Source organism: Tamandua tetradactyla, chromosome 1 (assembly GCF_023851605.1).
Source record: "Tamandua tetradactyla isolate mTamTet1 chromosome 1, mTamTet1.pri, whole genome shotgun sequence".
Taxonomy (NCBI): domain Eukaryota; kingdom Metazoa; phylum Chordata; class Mammalia; order Pilosa; family Myrmecophagidae; genus Tamandua; species Tamandua tetradactyla.
The window spans coordinates 207008379-207027457 of record NC_135327.1 but is presented as its reverse complement, the minus strand read 5'-3'; the positions used below and the strand labels follow the sequence as shown (position 1 = coordinate 207027457).

At 37.6% G+C, this 19079-nt stretch overlaps 1 protein-coding gene across 5 annotated transcripts in view; it reads left to right on the top strand.

Annotated features, from left to right (window-relative positions):
• Positions 1 to 19079, top strand: part of DIP2C (disco interacting protein 2 homolog C) — a 500644-nt gene that overhangs the window by 174090 nt on the left and 307475 nt on the right. Inside the window, exon 1 of one of the 5 annotated variants that reach the window (XM_077151688.1) lies at positions 585 to 6232. The exons of the other annotated variants lie outside the window; for them this stretch is intronic. The gene's annotated coding sequence lies outside the window, so the exon portion shown is untranslated. Of the gene's footprint in view, positions 1 to 584; positions 6233 to 19079 lie in introns of those variants that run through there. 5 annotated transcript variants of the gene reach the window in all.

Sequence of the window (19079 nt, the reverse complement as noted above, 5' to 3'; positions counted from 1 at the left end):
GTATATGTGCTTTTACAACAGTTAGGACAAAAAGTTACCACCCTCTCACAAAAAAAACATTGCATAATGAATGTCCAGAGCATGGAATGTATCTGGCACCCTCCTGCTTCCTTCCTTTGACCTTGAGCTGCATTTTGTGCCCTAGTTTTTTTATCTGAAAAGTGGTGGAAATAATACCCATTTGTGTATTTGTGTGTATAGTGATTAAAAAAGAAGAAATACTTTTGTTCCAATGAAACAAAAGTAATGGACCCATCATGTAAGGCAATACTTGATGAAAAGAATTTTTGTGTGATTCAGCTTACTTGTATTTCCTGGGCTAGTTTATTAAACAGTATGTAAATTTATCTCCTGAAAGCTGAAATGACCAGTTTTTTTTTTTGCTGTGTATTGCAGTATTAAACTTGCATCCAGAATTGGCAAGTTTATTATTTCTGCCTGGGCCTTGCTCTAGCCTTTCCCGTTATCAAGATTCCTGCCCCCAACAGATGTCAAAATAAATTTAGTAGATTGAAATGCTAGTGATCAATGAAAGGGAGGGGTTAGGGGTAGGGTATGTATGATTTATTTTCTGTTTTCTTTTTATTTCTTTTTCTGAATTGATGTAAATGTTCTGAGAAATGATCATGATGATGCATATACAACTATGTGATGATAATGTGAGTTATTGATTATATATCAAGAATGGAACGATCATATGGTAGGAATGTTGGTGCTTGTACGTTGTTATGTTTAATAAATTTTAAAAATGTAAAAAATATACAAAAAACAATGTATGTGCTTGTACGTTGGCTTTATCAATAAAAATTAAAAAAACAAAAACAAAAAAACCACACTGTAGTTAAACTCAGAGGGCCCAGCCTCTCCAGAACATCAGATAGTTCCATCTCCCTATCCCATATTAGTGACAGACCCTTCCAACATGAAAAAGTTAGAATGGCCACAGCCAAAACACCCTGAAAGAGAGGGATGGAAAGATCAAAGGTGATGGTGGAGTTATACAGTAAAGGTAGGATTTAACAAAGGAATATGATTGCTGAATCATTAAATTGATATCTTTGTTAGTCTCCAGTATCTTAGACCGCCAAGCAGTCAAAACCTAAAATTGTAGAATTATAACCCATGCCAAGTTCTGAAATATGTTTTACAACCAATTGTGGTGCTGTGCTTTGAAATTTATTTTTTTGTGTGTATATGTTGTTTTTCACCAAAAAGAAAAAAAAAGTCGATTGTGATTATAAAAAAATATTTACGCCTTCTAGCCTCCTATATTCTGGAGCAGCTAGAAGGAAAAATCTGAGAGGATCATATGGTAGCCCATGACAAACTCTGGGATCTGTTCTGTAACTGCTTGTTGAAGAGTGCTTTGAAAACTGTTGCTTTTTTATTTCTTTCGCTTTGTATGTATGTTGTATTATACAATAAAAAAGTTTAAAAAACAAAACAAAAACCCCTTAAAAAGATTCCTGCCCCCTCTTCAACCTCTTCTATGAACTCTTACCCAGTTTCTTGGTCAGGTCAAGTATATGGAGAGCCACAGCTTTAAAATACTGATCTGCTGCATGTATTCACTTAAAAATGTAGGTTCTGATTCTGTGGGTCTGGAGTAGAGCCTGATATTCTGCATTCTAGCAAACTCCCGGCTGATCTCAATGCTGTTTGTCCTTGGACCGCACTTTCTGTTGCAAGGATGCAGGAGAAATTTAGGAGACAAAGTCATTTAGTTAAGATGTGATGATGGACAAACCTTGACGATGTATGAACCTGTTTGCTTATCTGTAAAATGAGGATAAGTGTACGTATCTAGTAGAGTTTAAGAAGTAAATGTGTGCTCAAGTAAAAATTTGTTAGAGTGAAATGAAAACTCCTAGCGGATAGCAAATTTTGGTTGAATCTGATGTTTAGGACTATGCACAGATCAGCGTACTTTTGATTAGCTATCCTTTGTACAGTATTGATAGTTACTAGAAAGTTAAGAGGAATGATGTTCAGGTTTTACCCCAGGTCAGTTAAATCAGAATCTTTCGGGCTGAAGCTTGGACATTAGTCTTTGGTTTGTTTTGATGCTTCCCAGATGATTCTGTGTGCAGCCAAGATGACCACCTTCTTAAAGCTGTACATTCATTTATTCTTCATTCATCACCTTTATTAGTTAGGAAGATGCTCAGCTGTGACTGACCGAAATCCCTGAGGAAGAGTGGCTTGAAAAGGATAGACGTGTATTTATTTCTCATAGAAAGGTAGACACGAGGGCTGGTGACCTAGCCCTTGGCCATCAGGAGTCCAGTTATCTGACTTGCTGTTCTGCAGTTCTCAGTATGAGCTTCTGCTTCATGGTCCAGGTTGGCTGCTCCAGAGCCGGCCATCAAATCTATAGCCAGCAGAAACAGAGGAAAGTAAAGGAGCAGGCACATCGGCACACCCCTTTGTGTGGCGGTCATACCCTGGATGTTGCCCATACTGTTTCTGCTTGCTTTTCTCATTTAGCCAGAAATTAGTCGCATGGTCAGGCCTAAATGCAAGGGAGGCTGAGAAATGTGGTTTTTATTCTGGACTACCAGTGCCCTGCTAAAATTTGAGGATTGCATTAGCATGTACTTAATGACAATCTTCATTCAACAGGCTGCTGTATTTAAAAAGAGAAAAACAAAAAACAAATAAATAAAAAAACACTCCAAAAACAACAGAAAACAAAATTCCAAACTGCTGTTTAGGGGAGAAAAAAAGGAGGGGTACTGGAGGGGAGGTCGGAAATAAGGAAGGGAAAATAGTTGTTTTTGCTTCATCTCTTGAATGATAGTGCCAGCGGAATTTGACCTTTGTTATCCATTGTGGTATTAAAGACTGTGCAGGTGCCAAAGGAAATGGCTGGGGGTAACGATAAAAAGCAAGAATTCTGTCAGGCATATAATTAAAAACTACCCCAGGAGATACTCCACAAATTTCACATTCCCTTTTTGTTGTAGAGTTGTTTTTAAAGAAAGAAATGACATTCACTGCTTAATCCCATCAGCCTTGCACCTGCTTTATTGATTTGGCAAAGTTATTTGCGAGAGCCTGGTGGACAGAGCTGAATTCCATGCTACCTCGCAACCTCACCAATCCAGGAAAAGGAACCCTCATTTTCTTCTAGGAGCTGAAAGGAAAGAAGTTGTTCAGCTTCCTCAGTGAGCTGCCCTTTCTTTCTAACTAGCACTGTGGGGAGAGGTGTCTCTGGGGAATTCTTCTGGCATCTATAAATTGGGTGTGTTTGTTATAAAACATCTTTACTGTTGCATCCATATACAGTGCCCTCTGAAATCAAACCCCAGGGCAGTGTTCTACATTGGCTAGGGCAGAAATATTGTAAATAATGATGGTCAGAATTGAAAGAAAAAGACAAACTCCTGAAATACCTGTAGTTCAGAGGGGTTCTTTTGTAATCTTGCAGGGCAGACACTTAGTAGAAGAATCTTAGAATAAACATAATTTAAAAAAATTGCTTTTTAATGGTGAGAACATTTCTGGAACCGAAACTCTAGTAGAATAATGCAAAATGGCGTCTTATAACTCTCTCCAGTTGGTTGCTTCATTTCCTCTGAAAATTTCATAGTTATGGAAGAGAAGTTGAAATGCTCTGGTTTGGTGAGTACCACCCAGTGCTTACATTTAGTCACTGCACAGGTGAGTGCTGTGGGTAGGTTTGTCTAGTGGTCCAGAGCTATGCACATGTAGATATTGGTGACCAATAGGTGCTGAAAGATTTGCCTCCAGGTCCTGGGTCATGCCATTCTTTTGCTTTTCCCTGAGTATAGAATGTTAGAATTTGAGAGTTGGAACAGACCTCAGAAGTCCTTCACCTAACCTTGAGCCCCTGCATGGGTATGGTAGTCTGGCAGGTGGCTGTTCAGCTTGTGACAGATGCTTCCTGGGAGCCCCTGGTTCCCTGAGGCTGCTCATTCTAAAAAAAACTGTTGTGTGTTTCAGAGTTCTTCCTTCTGCAGAGTTTCAAATTGTGCACCCTCTAACTTCTTTGCCTTGCTTTCTGAAACAGTATAGGTCAAATCCACTCTTTCTTCCATCTGACAGCACTTCAAGTATTTGAAGACACCTATCATATCTTCCAACAATTTTCCCTTTTCTAGACAAATGTGGTATTTCTTCAGCCATTTAGCACATGCCATGGATGATGATCCTTTTTTTTTTTTTTTTTCCCTTAATGAACCTAACGAAGGGCCAAGTCAGTCACCAAGAGTCGAATGCATAGCAGTGATTTATTTAACATCAAAGTGCAGGCTTCAGATTTGGGGTTGCTGGTTGTATTAGGTCTCCAGATGGAAAATCAACTCAAGTAGACTTAACTAGGGAAAAAAAAGGGGGGGTGGTGGAATCCAGTGGCATTATCTCTCTTCTCCCAACCCTGCTTTCCTCCACGCTGGCTTCCTTCTCAGGCAGAATTTCCCTTTATGGGCAAATCTGGCCACCAGCCTACATCCCCACTGCACCCAGCCAAGGAAGAGAACTTTTTAACAGAAGTCCTGGGCCTGGTTCTCACCTGCCTGCTAAATGCCCATCCTTGAACTGACTACTGCCCATCCTGAGGGTGGGGCTGGGGGGCTTCACTCAAACTGTATATACTGTATATGGGGAAGGGACTCCCCCAGGAAAGGAGAAGTGTTGATTCTAGAAGGAGGAGAAATAGATAACACAAAATTTGATAGCATTTAGATAAACAAAAAACAGTATCATCCATTACACTCAGACTGCCCATTTTATAGGGGAGGAAACTAAGGCTCAAACAGTGAAGCAGCTAGCCCTTGTGGAGTGAAGAGGGAACCTGCAGTGACTCATTCTCTTCTCTCTGCCAGGCCCCCACCCAAATGAAATCAAGTAGTTCACCTGAGGATCTTCCTACAGCAAGGTCTAGCCTTGCAGGCAGGAAATACCCCTAGTAGTGACTCGCCTTGAAACTGCCTTTCAGGCAAAATCACTGGGGGAAGCTTTTAAAAATGCACATGACCACACCTTATCCAGAACTTACCAAATCTGCTGTTTGTTGAGCAGGCCTAGTACTTTTAAATTGTACATAGTGTTTAGGTCACTGATAGAGTCTCTATAAGTAGATACTAATGTAGCCTCTGGGGATTGTTTCTGTGCCCCAAGTTAGCCCAGCTTTCCCCATAATAAGACTGGACCAGCACCAGACTCCCTTGTTCCTCCTCCCCCCTCTGCCCAGGGGCCTACAGAAAACCAGATGTCACAAGATACGGGACCATCACAAAGGCCAGAGATGACTTTAAGGATCTACCCCCAAATGTGCCAGATTTGACCTAACCTTCCCTACCTTGTGCCCTCTTCCTCTTATACGTTCTGAGCAGTACCAGCTCCCTCCTGGTTCACACAGTTTGATTTTATGGATTTTTTTTGGTTTTTCTTTTCCTTTATTGGTCTCAGTACTTATTCTCCACCTCTGCTTCATCCTCACATTTTATTATGAAATAACATGGATTATTGACACTTTACTAAATCCTTCTTTAGATAAAGCTGCAAGGTACGTTCACTGAAAATTAACCTCCTGTAAATACCCCCGTGTTTAATATTCTTTTTTTTTTTTCTTTAAGAGTGCTATGTAGAGAGAGAGAGACCAAGAGAACGGATAGTTGATCTTGACTGTCTGGGTTTACATCTCAAACTTATCACTTAATGCGTTCTGTGACTTTTGGCAAGTTATTTTATCTTAGCCTCAGTTTCCTCATCTATAAATTGGGAATACTGATAGCACTTTACTTTATGGGGTTATTACAAAGAATAAATGAGAATATACCTGGCACATACCAATGTGCAGCAATTTATTCAGTAGTTTCCAAATCTAAAATCTTCTGTATTGACACCATTAGGCATGAGATAAAATTTATCCTTATTAGTTCTTTATTCCCACCATCGTGAAACTGTTTCTTTTTTTTTTTTTATTTGTTGGTATAAGTACAGAGACATTTTGTCCCAGCTGGGCTATGGCCCAGAGAGCAGGGATTACTAGGTGATTTTGAAGGACACGACACAGTAGTACAGTAAACAATCCTATTATAAAACAGAAAGAGAAAAAAAGAATTTCAGGAGACTATTTTGAGAAAGCTAGATATGCACAAGCTAACAAAGCATTACAACATTTATTTTGGAATATCTAAAAGTTTTGCCAGTAGTACTCTGTGGATTCTGTGGAGAGTTTAAAGAGAATGAAAGTATTGAAAACTGGGTAAGCACATCTGTCATTCTTAAAAGCAGTAAAAAATGAGTAGTAAATTTTAGTATAATTGAATTATCTTTGAGGTCTGGGAAAATACTATAAAATTTTCAAACTATCTATAATCACCCACTGGGGCACACAATAGTGAGTTATGAGCATCCTGTTTTTGTGAAAAGAAAATCGGGGCCAGATCAATTTAATTTCCTTCTGTGATAAAGTGATTGTCATGTTATACAAGGAGAAAGCAAAAAGGTAGAATACATCTAGACTTCACTAAGTGTTTCGATAGTGTCCGACATGACATTCCTATCACTGCAGGGTAGGAAGATAAAATCTGGGGTGAGCATCCACCCGGGGAGATGGAGATGGACACAGCAATGCTCAGATATGCCTGCCTTGCCTCTTCCAATAGTGCCCTAGCAGTGTGGGAGGGAGAGAGCTCATGTAGCTTTGTAGATTAATAGTCATGGATCTGAGTGTTGGAGCTGAAAGTGTCTCCTGCCCAGTAATTCTCTCTAATCTGTGTTACCTGAAGAATTGTACAATTTTTTGCAAAGCCCAGATGTCTGGATACCTATCCTGGTTTTTTGTTTTGTTTTTTTTGTAAATTTCTCTTTATAATTCTGGCTTGGAATGGGACTAAATATTTAAAGGCCAACTTGAATTAGTTTATTACCTAGTAACTTGTGGTACCGCTTCTCAAGGTCCTTCTAACTATGTGTGATCGAGGATCAGGGTTGTTGTGATGCTTAAATGAGTTAATGTATGCGTAAAGTACTTAGGACAGTGCCTGGCCTGTAGTAAAAGCTCTGTTAGCTGCCATTATTGTTTTTGTTGTTTAATCTAGTTGGCCAAACCAGGCACAAATGTTCCTTTAATACGGTTTAAAAGTTAACTCTGATTGGATACAAAATATTCCACAAGATAACACGATTAATTGACTTTTCCATTGTGGGCCTTGAAGAAGGTGAAATCACTTTTGAGTAGGATGGCTTCTGGAAGGAGAATGTGAAGTGGACCTTGCAGGGTAAAAGGGATTTTCATAAAAATGAAAGCGTGTTCCCTAGGCAGGGGATGATGTGAGCAAAGGCAGGGTGTCAGAAAAGAACCTAGCTCATTTTTCTGTACTGCATGGACTATATTGACTAGGTTAAGGGAAACAGTAGGAAATAGTGTAGGGAGGCTGTTAATTTAATTGACAACCATATTCTAGAGGGCAAGATCCTTTAAGTAGTAGGTTGAAGATTTCCAATACCGAAGTGACATGTTCAGAATTTCTTTTAAGAAAGGTGTAATACTCTGTGCAGTTGATTTATAGCAGAGGGAGTCTTTTTCTTTTTTTTTTTCTTCCAACTTTAGAGTTCAAAATAATTGGAAGCTAAAGATGTGGATTCTAAAGCTACTCTTGTGGATATTTTGATGTAATAGGTCTGAGGTGGTTCCCAGGAATCTGCATTTTAACAGGCGTCCAGGTAATTCCGTGCAAGTGATTGGTCCATAGACCATACTTTGAAAAACACTACTTTACAGGATTGCCTGAATTAAGTAATTTCCTAAACATTAGTTCTCTATCTTCTTTCTTTTTGCTTTTATAACTGCTTCCTATGGTAGGGTCAAACCTGTTAAACTTGCAGCATTTCTAGAATGCCTTAATTATCAAAAGAATATTGAGGTATGCATGATCACTTCCAAGAAGATTTAGTGTTTGAGAATTTTTCTTTCCTGAGTTTCAAGCTATTCCCTATGCTTTTCACTTTTAACAAAAATGCATGATAACATCCTTATCCTGTTTCTTTAAGTAAAATTGGAAACAAAAATAACTATGGGGAAAATAATGCTGTTATTAAAAGACTTTAAACAAAGCAAGGATCTGTCAGGAGCAAATGAACTCTTGGTTTGGGGGTGGGACAAAAGGAGAATGACCTAGGAAATTCTGATTTAAAAAAATTAAGCTGATATTAAAATATTAATGAAAAGGTAAACTAAATTTTGAATATCATATAGGTAGAGGTCATGGTTATATTTTTTATTATGCATTTTTATGTTTATTTATCTTTATTTTCTTTGAATTTTGAATTAGGTCATTGAATTTACAAAATTCTTAAATTGCAAAACATATCACCCAGTGTCAATGTATTAAATACAACCTTGGGTTTTGTGATGGTTTGAAATGATGTATGTACCCTAGAAAATCATGTTTTAGTTCTAATCTCATTTTGTAAAGGCAGCTACTTCTTCTAATCCCTATTCAGTATTGTATGTTTGAAATTATAGTTAGATCATCTCCCTGGAGATGTGATTTAATCAAGAGTGGTTGTTAAACTGGATTAGGTAGAGGCACGTCTCCACCCATTTGGGTGGATCTTGATTAGTTTCTGAAGTCCTAAAAAAGAGGAAATATTTTGGAGAATAGGAGATTCAGAGAGAGCAGAGCGGAGTGACATAGCCACGAGAAGCAGAGTCCACCAGCCAGCGACCTTTGGAGATGAAGAAGTATCATGCCTCCCTGGGAGCATCATGAAACAGGAAGCCAGGAGAAGAAGCTAACAGATGATGCAGTGTTCGCCATGTGCCCTCTCAGATAAGAGAGGAACCCTGACTGTGTTCACCGTGTGCCTTTCCAGATGAGAGAGAAACTCTTACTGTGTTTGCCATGTGCCTTTCCACTTGAGATAGAAACTCTGAACTTCATTGGCCTTCTTGAACCAAGGTATCTTTCCTTGGATGCCTTAGATTGTACATTTCTGTAGACTTGTTTTAATTGGGACATTTTCTCAGGCTTAGAACTGTAAATTAGCAACTCATTAAATTCCCCTTTTTAAAAGCCATTCCGTTTCTGGTATATTGCATTCCTGCAGCTAGCAAACTAAAACAAGGGTATTTGTATTCATTCGCTTTGGAATCATTCTGTACTTCTAAGTTTTGAATTTAAAAGTAACCCCCCCCCCCAAATAGGTATTCTTAATGAATGAGAGAGATCATAATATAAAAAAGTGATATCTTCTCATCACAACCCTGCAAGGAAAATACTGTCTTCGTTTTAAATGTTGGAGTTATTTTGTCATGGTCATACATTTAGGGAATGGTGGAACTGTAATTTTCTAGCAGGTCTGACTGACCTTAAAAATTGCAGTCTTTCTCCTGTGTGATATTTTGCCGCTTGTGTTCAGGAGGTTCTCTCTGATTGCGTGCTTTTCCCCCTCTGCTATAACTTGACTGCGCACACTTTTCAGGAATTACCTAGAACAGGTTTCCTAATGTTCTGTTTTTATCCTGCTCCTGGAAGCCCAGATTCTCGATTTCTCCCTGAAGGACTTGTAGTTTTGTCAAGCCGGTAGTCTGTCCTGGGCATCAGGTTTCCTGGAGTACCGTCTTGTCTTTGTTACTACAGACTTAACTTCTGTTCTTTCATCTGAAGATAAGGCAATGAGAAGAAGAAGGGAACAAAAGGGGATTTAAATATCTCCTATTTATCAGGACTCTGGGGAAGTAATGAAAACATAGGGTCTCTCTTAAGCCCCTTGCAGCTGTAGTTAGCATGAATTGTTTAAGTTATTTTATAACAAACATATAACCTCTCCTAACAGTGATATTTTATATAAATGATATCAATATCTGATAAAAACCAAAATTTAAATAACAAAGATCCGGTGTAAGATGTTACTTTCTCTAAGAAACATTTATCTCCCACAGATGGGAATGACAACTTTCCCTTAATCTTATGCTCCTTATAAATAACCCTTTTGAGGTTCTTTTGCATTCAACATTGTATTATAGCTGCATGCATATATGTGATTTTTCCTGTTCTGTGTTTTTGTTGAAGGTATGAACTAAATCTTATCAAACTCCCACAGTGTTCAGTGCATATACTCGAGAGATGCTTATTTGAATAAATGAATGAATGAATGGAATATGGAAGTGGTAATTTTAAATTTCATAAAAGTTTTAAATGCATTATGCATATTTTAAATCTTGAACTCAAAGTTTTTGCGGTCTCTGAATAAACTGGGTTTTTTAAAGGGTGGGTAAAGAACTATACAACTGAAGTTAGTTTTATGGGTGTTGATTCACTAAATACTCGAGGAAACTTAACACCTGCCTTGTTAAAAGTTTCTGTAAATTTGTGGGTTGTTAATTACTGTTATGAAAGCAAAGTATTACTTAATAGTATTTTTTTACTGCACTGGCATAAGTGGTATGTCTGTGGCTGGGACTTTTCCCTGATACTTTTCATGAGCTAACCACGTTTTCAACTAGCAATTGTTTGGTTTCCATGTGAAAACCAGAAACAGGGACAATGAAAGGCACCAAACCACACTTTCTAATGACACACCCCACAGAACATCAGAGGGGCTTTAATAGGGTGGGCAGGGAACAAAAAATTGGGGCTTACTTACTATGGAAATTTATAAAGTAGCTTTTTGCTCACCCATAGTTACATATCTGTGGGACAGACTGTAGGTTATGGAAGCTTCTGCAGTGGACATTTCCCAAAATCTTTGTCCACTTTGTTCAGAACAATGAGAGCCTATGCTGATGTGGGATGTTCTGTCACATTTTCCAAAGTTACATTTAAGAAATAAAGTAGGTCAAATATGATTTAATTTTGAATACTCACTATAGCAGAATATTTAACTTCTTCTTCTATCAGAATAATGAACAAGGACTTTTTTTTTTCTCCCACTCTGTTTCCAAAGCAAAAGCATCAACAACCCTTTTTACTTGGCAGAGACTTTACTATGTTTCTAAAAACCCAGCAAGCAATATTCCTAAAATAGGTTCATCTGCTCCTTTATACAAATCGTTATTAAAGTCCATCAAATCTCTACCATCTTGATGTGACAGAGTGCATAAATTCTTCTTTTCTACTGGAATTTCATGATACTTTCCTTCTAAATTCTGAAGCAAAGTATGGAGAATAAATCTCAAAGTAGTTTTAACTTGTGATCTTTGAGCTGCCATGGATAGCTTCCATAACAACTGCCATTCGATTTCGCAACTGACTGCCATTATTAATCATTTAGTGCAACCTTTCCCAAGGTTTTAGTACAAGAAGCATTGGAAAAGATTAGAAAAGGCCTTCTTTCTGATTCCTAAGTGTGGCTCTTCTTGGATGAAATAGAAGTCTCTTCTTAGACAATACATAGTGAGGATTGTATTTCTGTGTGTAATGGTTGTGTTTTACTGAATGGACATTGAGGCAGGGAGACTTGAAGACTCCATGGGGAGTCTGTGTTTCAGTCCAGGGCATCTGTTGATGTGAACCTCAAACCTGGCACTGAAGGTCCAGAGTTGACTTGTCATTACTCATTGAGAGATCTTTGGGCTTTTTTTTTTCTTACGGTTATTGTTCCTGTATATATACAAGTTGGTTAACAATGTTTATAGTTGACCCTTTTATAAGGTGTATGGAGGAGAGAATGAATGTCTGAACGGCTATAGGCTTTTGAGCCCATTAACATTTGTTGCTGAGTTTTGTGTTGAGGCCCAGGGAAAGCAGAAATGTCTAAATTTTCCCTAAAGATGCTACTGATCAGTTGAAACTGTACTTCAGTAAGTCAGTCAACATTTGAAAGTTCTGAAAAGTTTGAAAGTCATGCAGCAAGATACAATGTGAGAATTTTGTTTCCTTTGTAACATGATATAGGCTCAGCAAATGTTACTGGATGAGTAGCTTGGTTCTTTGCTTTCTGCATATCTGTATTGCAAGCGTGAGTGTTTTCTCTTTGAGAAGTAGGGAGGGTTTCCTTACAAGGAATGTGCATCAGTGCCTTGAAACAATTCAGGTCAACAGGAGGTAGGAGCACTGAGGTGTGGGGATTGTTAAACAAAGTCTCATTCCTTTTAAGATGTCAGTAATATAATTCAAGATCTTGCTTCATAGGGAACCAAGTCTGCTTGCTGTATGAAGGAGCCAGAATGAGCTGTGTGTAGATATAAAGACTATACTCTCGACTTGTCTTTTTCTAAGCCCTGCTGTAGCTCCTATATGGGTGTGAAAAATATTAGTCCTGCATCTGGGGGCCTAAGTCAGTACTTGGAGCCTTTGCCACTCCTGGTTCTGCGTTTGTCTGCAGTGTCCTCAGAGCCATTTCCAGAGCAACTGGGCCTGACCTCCTAATATGTATTGGACACCTACTATGTACAGGGAAGGGGAAGAGAGTCCGGAAAGCGGTGGGGGCAAGTTTGATTTTTAAGAGGAATCAAGGAGGCCATTACTAGGGGCTACGTACGGTTACAAAAGATAATCCTTTTATCTGAATAATTTCACAGTATGAAGTTAGATAATGTGAATTTTTGTATAGGGTTTTTTTTCCTATTGGTGCTATTAATATGAGGAAACAGTGATGGGTTACCCAGTGAGACTTTAGTGGGCTAAAATTCGGTCACTTATAGTATGTATGTATTAGTGGTATTTGTATTATCCAGATACTTAATTTTTTGGTAAATAAAAAGGGTGGAGTGACATGGGCACGTGCAGACTTGTCACCTCCTTGCTTCTAGCCTGAACACTTAGTGAGGAGCTCCCCTTCTCTCTGAAACCTTTAACCTTCAAATCAGTATTTTCTGTAAGATGCACTGGGTGTGTAGTCACAGACTGCTTGTATTACCTCCTCTTTAGTGGGTTCCAGAGGCCTTTTAAACTTTATTTCCATTTCCTTTTCATATGCCATATTTTCTCTTTCTTTTTTTTATTTTACATGGGCAGGCGCTGAGAAATGAACTTGGGTCTATGACATGGCAGGTGAGAACTCTGCCACTGAGTCACCGTCGCTCCGCCCTCTCCTTTTTCTTTTTTAAAGTAGTATCTTTGTGTGTGTGTGTGGGGGGGGGTGAGATCCTGTATTTCTAACAGGGGTGATGATTTCTTCCTATGTCATGAAAAACGGTCTTAGATTTTAAAATAGTTTGTGCCCCCCTAAAGGGCCACGAGACATAAACAGATGAACAGTGTATTTGTGGTATTCAAATTTCCTAGGGATGGCACATTAGAAAAAATAAAGTCTAAAAAGGCTCTTTAGTGGTGGGGTCTGGGCCATAATGAGAAAAAAATGAAGCCAACTTTACATATACGTATCAATTGATTTAATTTGATGAAAGTGAATTTTTACATATACGTATGTAAAATACCTATGTATATATGTAAAGTAAAGCACTTTTAAATCAACTAAATAGAATTTTATATTCCCTTTTTTTCATTCGCATCTGAGTGGAGATGGAGACTGGAAGGTCTGTAAAGACCCCTCTTTTTCTAGTCTTAAATGATTTTCTTTACTTGTGTCTCACTCTTTTTTTTTGGAGATATTGCTTCTGTGTATTTTTTTCCCTACCAATGTACTTTTCTTTGGTCTTGGAAGTGTGCTATATTTGTGCTGTGCTTTAAATCAGTGGTTCTAAATTGCTACTTTTCTTCCAAGTTAGGTATAACATTTTAATTAAAATGTCATCCATAAGTCAGTCTCAGAAAAATCTCTGAGTATTCACAAGTACAATAATTGTATAGTCTGTGGGATTTGGGAGGGCAGCGGCCATCATTTTACACGTGGAGAGCTCTCTTCAGGCCCTTGTTTAACCATGTGCTTTTTCTAAATGTACTCCCGGTGCTCGGTGGCCTCCAGTCTTGTGTTTATGAATGGATTTCAGAGCCTGAAAATTTCACAGGATGTGGCTTATTTAGAAGTAGAGCGGATACTTCCTCCTCAACAGGTCTCTGGGGCTTCAACTCAAGAAACATATATTAAGCTCATGTTTTACACTAAGGGTTCCTCTCCATCCCTGATATCAGGGAGCATTTCTAGTGAGGAGCACAGGCTCACATGCATTTTTTAGAATGTGAAGTTGCTTCCAGTAGTCATTTAAGCAAACTGGTAAAGAAGCAGAGAGAAAGGAAGACAACACTATCTTGACTTACCTCAAAAGTTGGTCATCAAAGAAGACAAATGTATGTGGAAGCACTTTGTAAATGTCAGAATTACAAAGTATTGCACAAACTTAGGTTACTATTCATAAAAAATTCCAATAGCAAAAAAAAAAAAAAAAAAGACTGCACAAGTAAGTGATTTGGGGATTTATTTGAAGAATCATATCTGTAGGTGGAAATGAAGTGCCTGAAGTAAAGGAGGGAGGTGAGACAGTATCTGATTCATTAAAAGAGTATGATAGGTGTGATTACACCATGGCACTAAGGGGAGAGGTAAGGGAAAAGCTAGGAAGGAGGGCATGGAGGAGCTGAGCAGGCATTAAAGTCCAGGCTAAAGAGAGGGACCTTTAGCCTAGAGTCAAGTTTAGGAGTGTTTGTGAGTGACTTCTAAATAGTATTTCTAGGAGCCTGTAGGAAGAGCATATGATAGTCTTCAGTTCTCTGGATCTCAATTCTCTTATTTATAAAATGGTAAACATAATAATGCTTCTGTTTATCTCACAAATTATTATGAGGATCAAATTAGATACTCTGTAAAAGTGCCTTGTAAATGCTAATGTACTGTCAAGTGTCAGTTTATGGAACTGAGATTACTTATTGCTTCCCAATAGCCCATCTGTAATCCATCTTTATTATTTAGAACCCTGAGTATTTGTGGGGCACATTGTTGTCCAGCCACCAAGTAGAATTCTGTCTCCTTGTACTACCCTGGAGCTAGCTATGGCCAAGAGACAACAATTCTGCTAATGAGTAAATGAAGCATTGTTTGCTAGTTCTAGGAGGTCTTTTTAAATGGAGTACAAGCTTACACCCCCCACCCCATCCTATCTTCCATCCTCTACCTGAAAAGAATATGTTGACTGGAGTGCTAGTAGCCGTCTGGGGCCATAAGCATAAGGGACATACCCCAGGGATGGTGGGATTGTGAGATGGTGACAGCTTGGTCGCTGAAAATTTAGTGGAGCCTCCTTTGTTTTATTGTGCAAGAAATAAACTTCAGTATTGTGTAAGCCACTGAAATGTTAAGCTTTTTTATTCTGATCAACAGGACATAGTCCTAATAGAGCCAGATCATATGACACAGTAATGATTAATTCATTTAGAAAATTTGAAATCAATACTGGTCTGAATTAATGAAAAGCTTATTAGTAAAATCAAGAAAAATAATTTCAAGAATGGGATTTGAAAATTAAGCTAATGAGTTTTGGTAGGAGAGGAGGTCTTTCAAGGTATGCTTTAATAAAGAACAGGGATGGTTAATAGGTTATATATTTGTAATTAGTTCAGTGTACCTGGGTGCTTTAGTGCAAAAACCGACTGCTCTGTAAGTAGGTAATCTCAGAAGGTTTTTTTTTTTTTTTTTTTTTTTTTTTGGCATGGGCAGGCACCAGGAATCGAACCCAAGTCTCTGGTATGGCAGGCTAGAACTCTGCCTGTTGAGTCACTGTGGCCCACCCCAGACTTTTGATTATAGCATTTTTATTTATATAAGTCATGGGACAACCTTAGTTCTTATCTGAATGTCTGTATTAGAGGAAACTGCATTAATTTTTTTTCCCTCTGGTTTACGAACTGGGTCTTCATGGTTTATAATGTTTTGAGTAAGCCTCGCTATGAAAAGTAAGTAGTTTGGGTATCTCATATCCATTGCACATCATTGAGCTGATCAGTGAATTAATGACAATTGGGGCTAATAGTTGTGGTATTTTTACTTTTCTGGCCGCATATTGTTATGGCCTACCTCTTACATTATGTTTAGACTGCAGTTTTCAAAGTGTAGTCCCTAGGAGTGCCCCAGGCCCTTTCAGGATATCCATTGGGTCAGAAAAAAAAATTTCTGAAACGTTAATTGTCTTTCTCATTGTGTGAACATTTACACTGATTATTATAAACAGTGGTAAACTGATTCATCTTAATATGAATCAAGGAAGTGACACCAAGCTGTAGTAGTTGTTATGGCATTCTTATTGTGGTTAAAAAAACAAAATAAAGAAACCAAAAACCCCATCAGTTTCACTTGGGAATACTCTTGATAAAACAGTAAAAATATTAGTTGTATTAAATCTCAACACTTGGAATATACCACTCTTTAATATTCCATGACAGAATGGAAAGCATCCACAAGGTACTTTTGCTGCAAATTTAAGATGATGATTATCTTGAGTACTTGTGCAATTATTCGAGTTGTGAGCTGAAGTAGCCACTTTTTTTCATGAAAGGCTGTTTTTAATTTAAAAGAATGGCTTAAGAACTACGCTTATTCAGACTTGCATATTTGCAGATGTTTCTCAAAAATGAACAAATTGAATCTTTCACTTCAAGGGAAAGAATTTACGTTACTTGTTCTCAATGGTAAAATTCAAGCTTTCAGTTGAAAAATTAGAATTTTGGAAAATTTGTATTCACCCCCATTTCTGATGTGACCAATAGTGTTAGTAATGGATGTGATTTCTTGGTGTTAAATGATGCATGTGTCAACACTTGGAAGCTATGCATGACTCAGTAGGACAATATTTTGTAAATGAATAAGGTGTGATTAGAAAATTATGCATTAATAAAGGTGCCATTCAAAGTGCATAGTAAAGTAATCAATTTAAAAGGAGTTGAGTATTAAAAGGTCATTGTGATGATGTCAGACTCCACATTCCAAACAACTACTTGTTAAATTTTGGGGTAGCATCAAAGAAGAATATCTGAAAATACGTGAAAAACCTATTAACCTATTATACAAACAAAATGCAAAAAGCAATTGTCAAGAAACCTGCTGTCTTGTATTAAGCTGGACATTGGAGATTTGCAAAATTATAAAATGTTGCCATACTTCTCACTTTATTTTTACTTTGGAAAGTATTTTTTCCCTTAAGAATGTGCTGTTTATTAAAATATAGTTTCTTTATTATTTTACAATGATTAATACAAAAATATTTGAATTTTCTGTTGTAACTTCTAAAATGGTAAATATGGTTATAACCTATTTACAAATTTTGTTAATATTCAGTAACTTTTAGCGTATAAACCATTCCTGAGACCTGAAATTTTGAAAATCTCTAGCTTAGACTGACATGAAATTGTCTGCTAATCTTTATTATATCTTCAGCCTGTTGCTAGGAAAATGATTGATGGGATTAAATTTTCCCTTTCATATCTCAGAATACTGAATATTCTAACCCCCCCACCTTTTTTCTCTTTTTTTTCTTTTACAAAAGAGTGATAGTCTTTTAAAAGTTATTTACAGCAAAAAGTTTACATTGAATATGGTTTGGAAAATACTAGATACTAGCTAATAGCTAAGCCATTTAATGACTCATTTTATTTAGCCTACATTGTAAAATAGCATACAGAGAAACCAACAGTTAACCTGAATGGAGCTTTTCAGTATAAAAAAAATAGAACTTTGTGATTAAAATTCAGTACCTGGAGAACTTTGCGTTTAAGCTTGTTAAATTTCCTAAGGGATAAAAAAATGAAGAAAAAAGACAAAACCATCTTGAACAAAGATGGAGGATCTAAACTTACTACAAAGCTGAAGTAGTCAAGACTGTGTGTACTACTGGCATAAAGATAAAGAAATAGATCAAATGAAGAGAATTGAGAGTCCAGAAATCTGTACTGTAATCAATTGATTATCTGCAAAGGTGCAAAGACCAATGGGGAAAGAATAATCTTTTCAACAGATGGTGCTGGGACAACTGGATATCCACCTGCAGAACGAGTTTTGACCTCTACTTCACACCATATCCAAAAATTAGCTCAACGTGGATCAAAGACCTAAATGCGAGAGTCTAAAACTATAAAATACTCTTAGAAGAAAACATAGAGGTTAATCTTCATAAGCTTTGATTTGGCAATGAATTCTTAAATATGACACAAATTAAGAGCATCAAAAGGAAAAATAGAAAAATTGGACTTCATCAAAAATAAATATCTTTGCATATCAAAGAAAACTCTAGAAAAAGACAATCCTCAGAATTGGAGAAAATGATTGTAAATCATATCTAAGGGTCTGGTATCCAGAATATATAAAAAATTTACACCTTGTGCTGGTTTTAAAGGATTTATGTGCCCTAGAAAAGCCATGTTTTAATTCTAATCCCATTTTGTTTTTTCTATCCCTATTCAGTATTGTATGTTGGAAACTTTAATTAGCTTATCTCCATGGAGATGTGACTCAATCAAGTGTGGGTATTAAACTTAATTAGGTGGAAACGTTTCTCCGCCCATTCCAGGTGGGTCTTGATTAGTTTACTGGGATCCTATAAAAGAGGAGAATGCCTTTTGAGAATGACGAGAAAACCACAGCAGAGCCAAACAGATCTGCCAGGCCAGGAGAACCACGGAGTCCACCAGCCAGTGACCCTTGGAACTGAAGAAGGAAAATGCCTCCTGGGGAGCTTCATGAAACAAGAAACTGGAAGAGAAAGCTAGCAGATGTCGCCACATGCCCTTCCAGCTGAGAGAGAAACCCTGAATGTCATTGGCCTTCTTGAACCAAGATATGTTTCCCTGGATACTTTAGATTGGACATTTCTATAGAGTTTTTTTGTTTTGTTTTGGTTTTTTTGCATGGGAGGCTCTGGGAATTGACCCGGATCTCTGGCACGGCAGTTGAGAATTCTGCCACTGAGCCACTGTCATACTGCCCTCTATAGACTTGTTTTAATTGGGACATTTTCTCAACCTTTAAACTGTAAGCTAGCAACTTATTAAATTCCCCCTTTTAAAAGCCATTCTATTTCTGGTATATCGCATTCTAGCAGCTAGCAAACTAGAACAAACCGCAGTAAAAGGACTATCCAATTCAAAAGGGGTAATGTATTCAAATAGACATTTCTTTAAGATAGACGACCAATAAGCACATGAAAAGATGCTCAACATCTTCAGTCATTAGGGACGTGCAAACCAAAACCACTTCATTCTTACTTGGATAGCTAAATT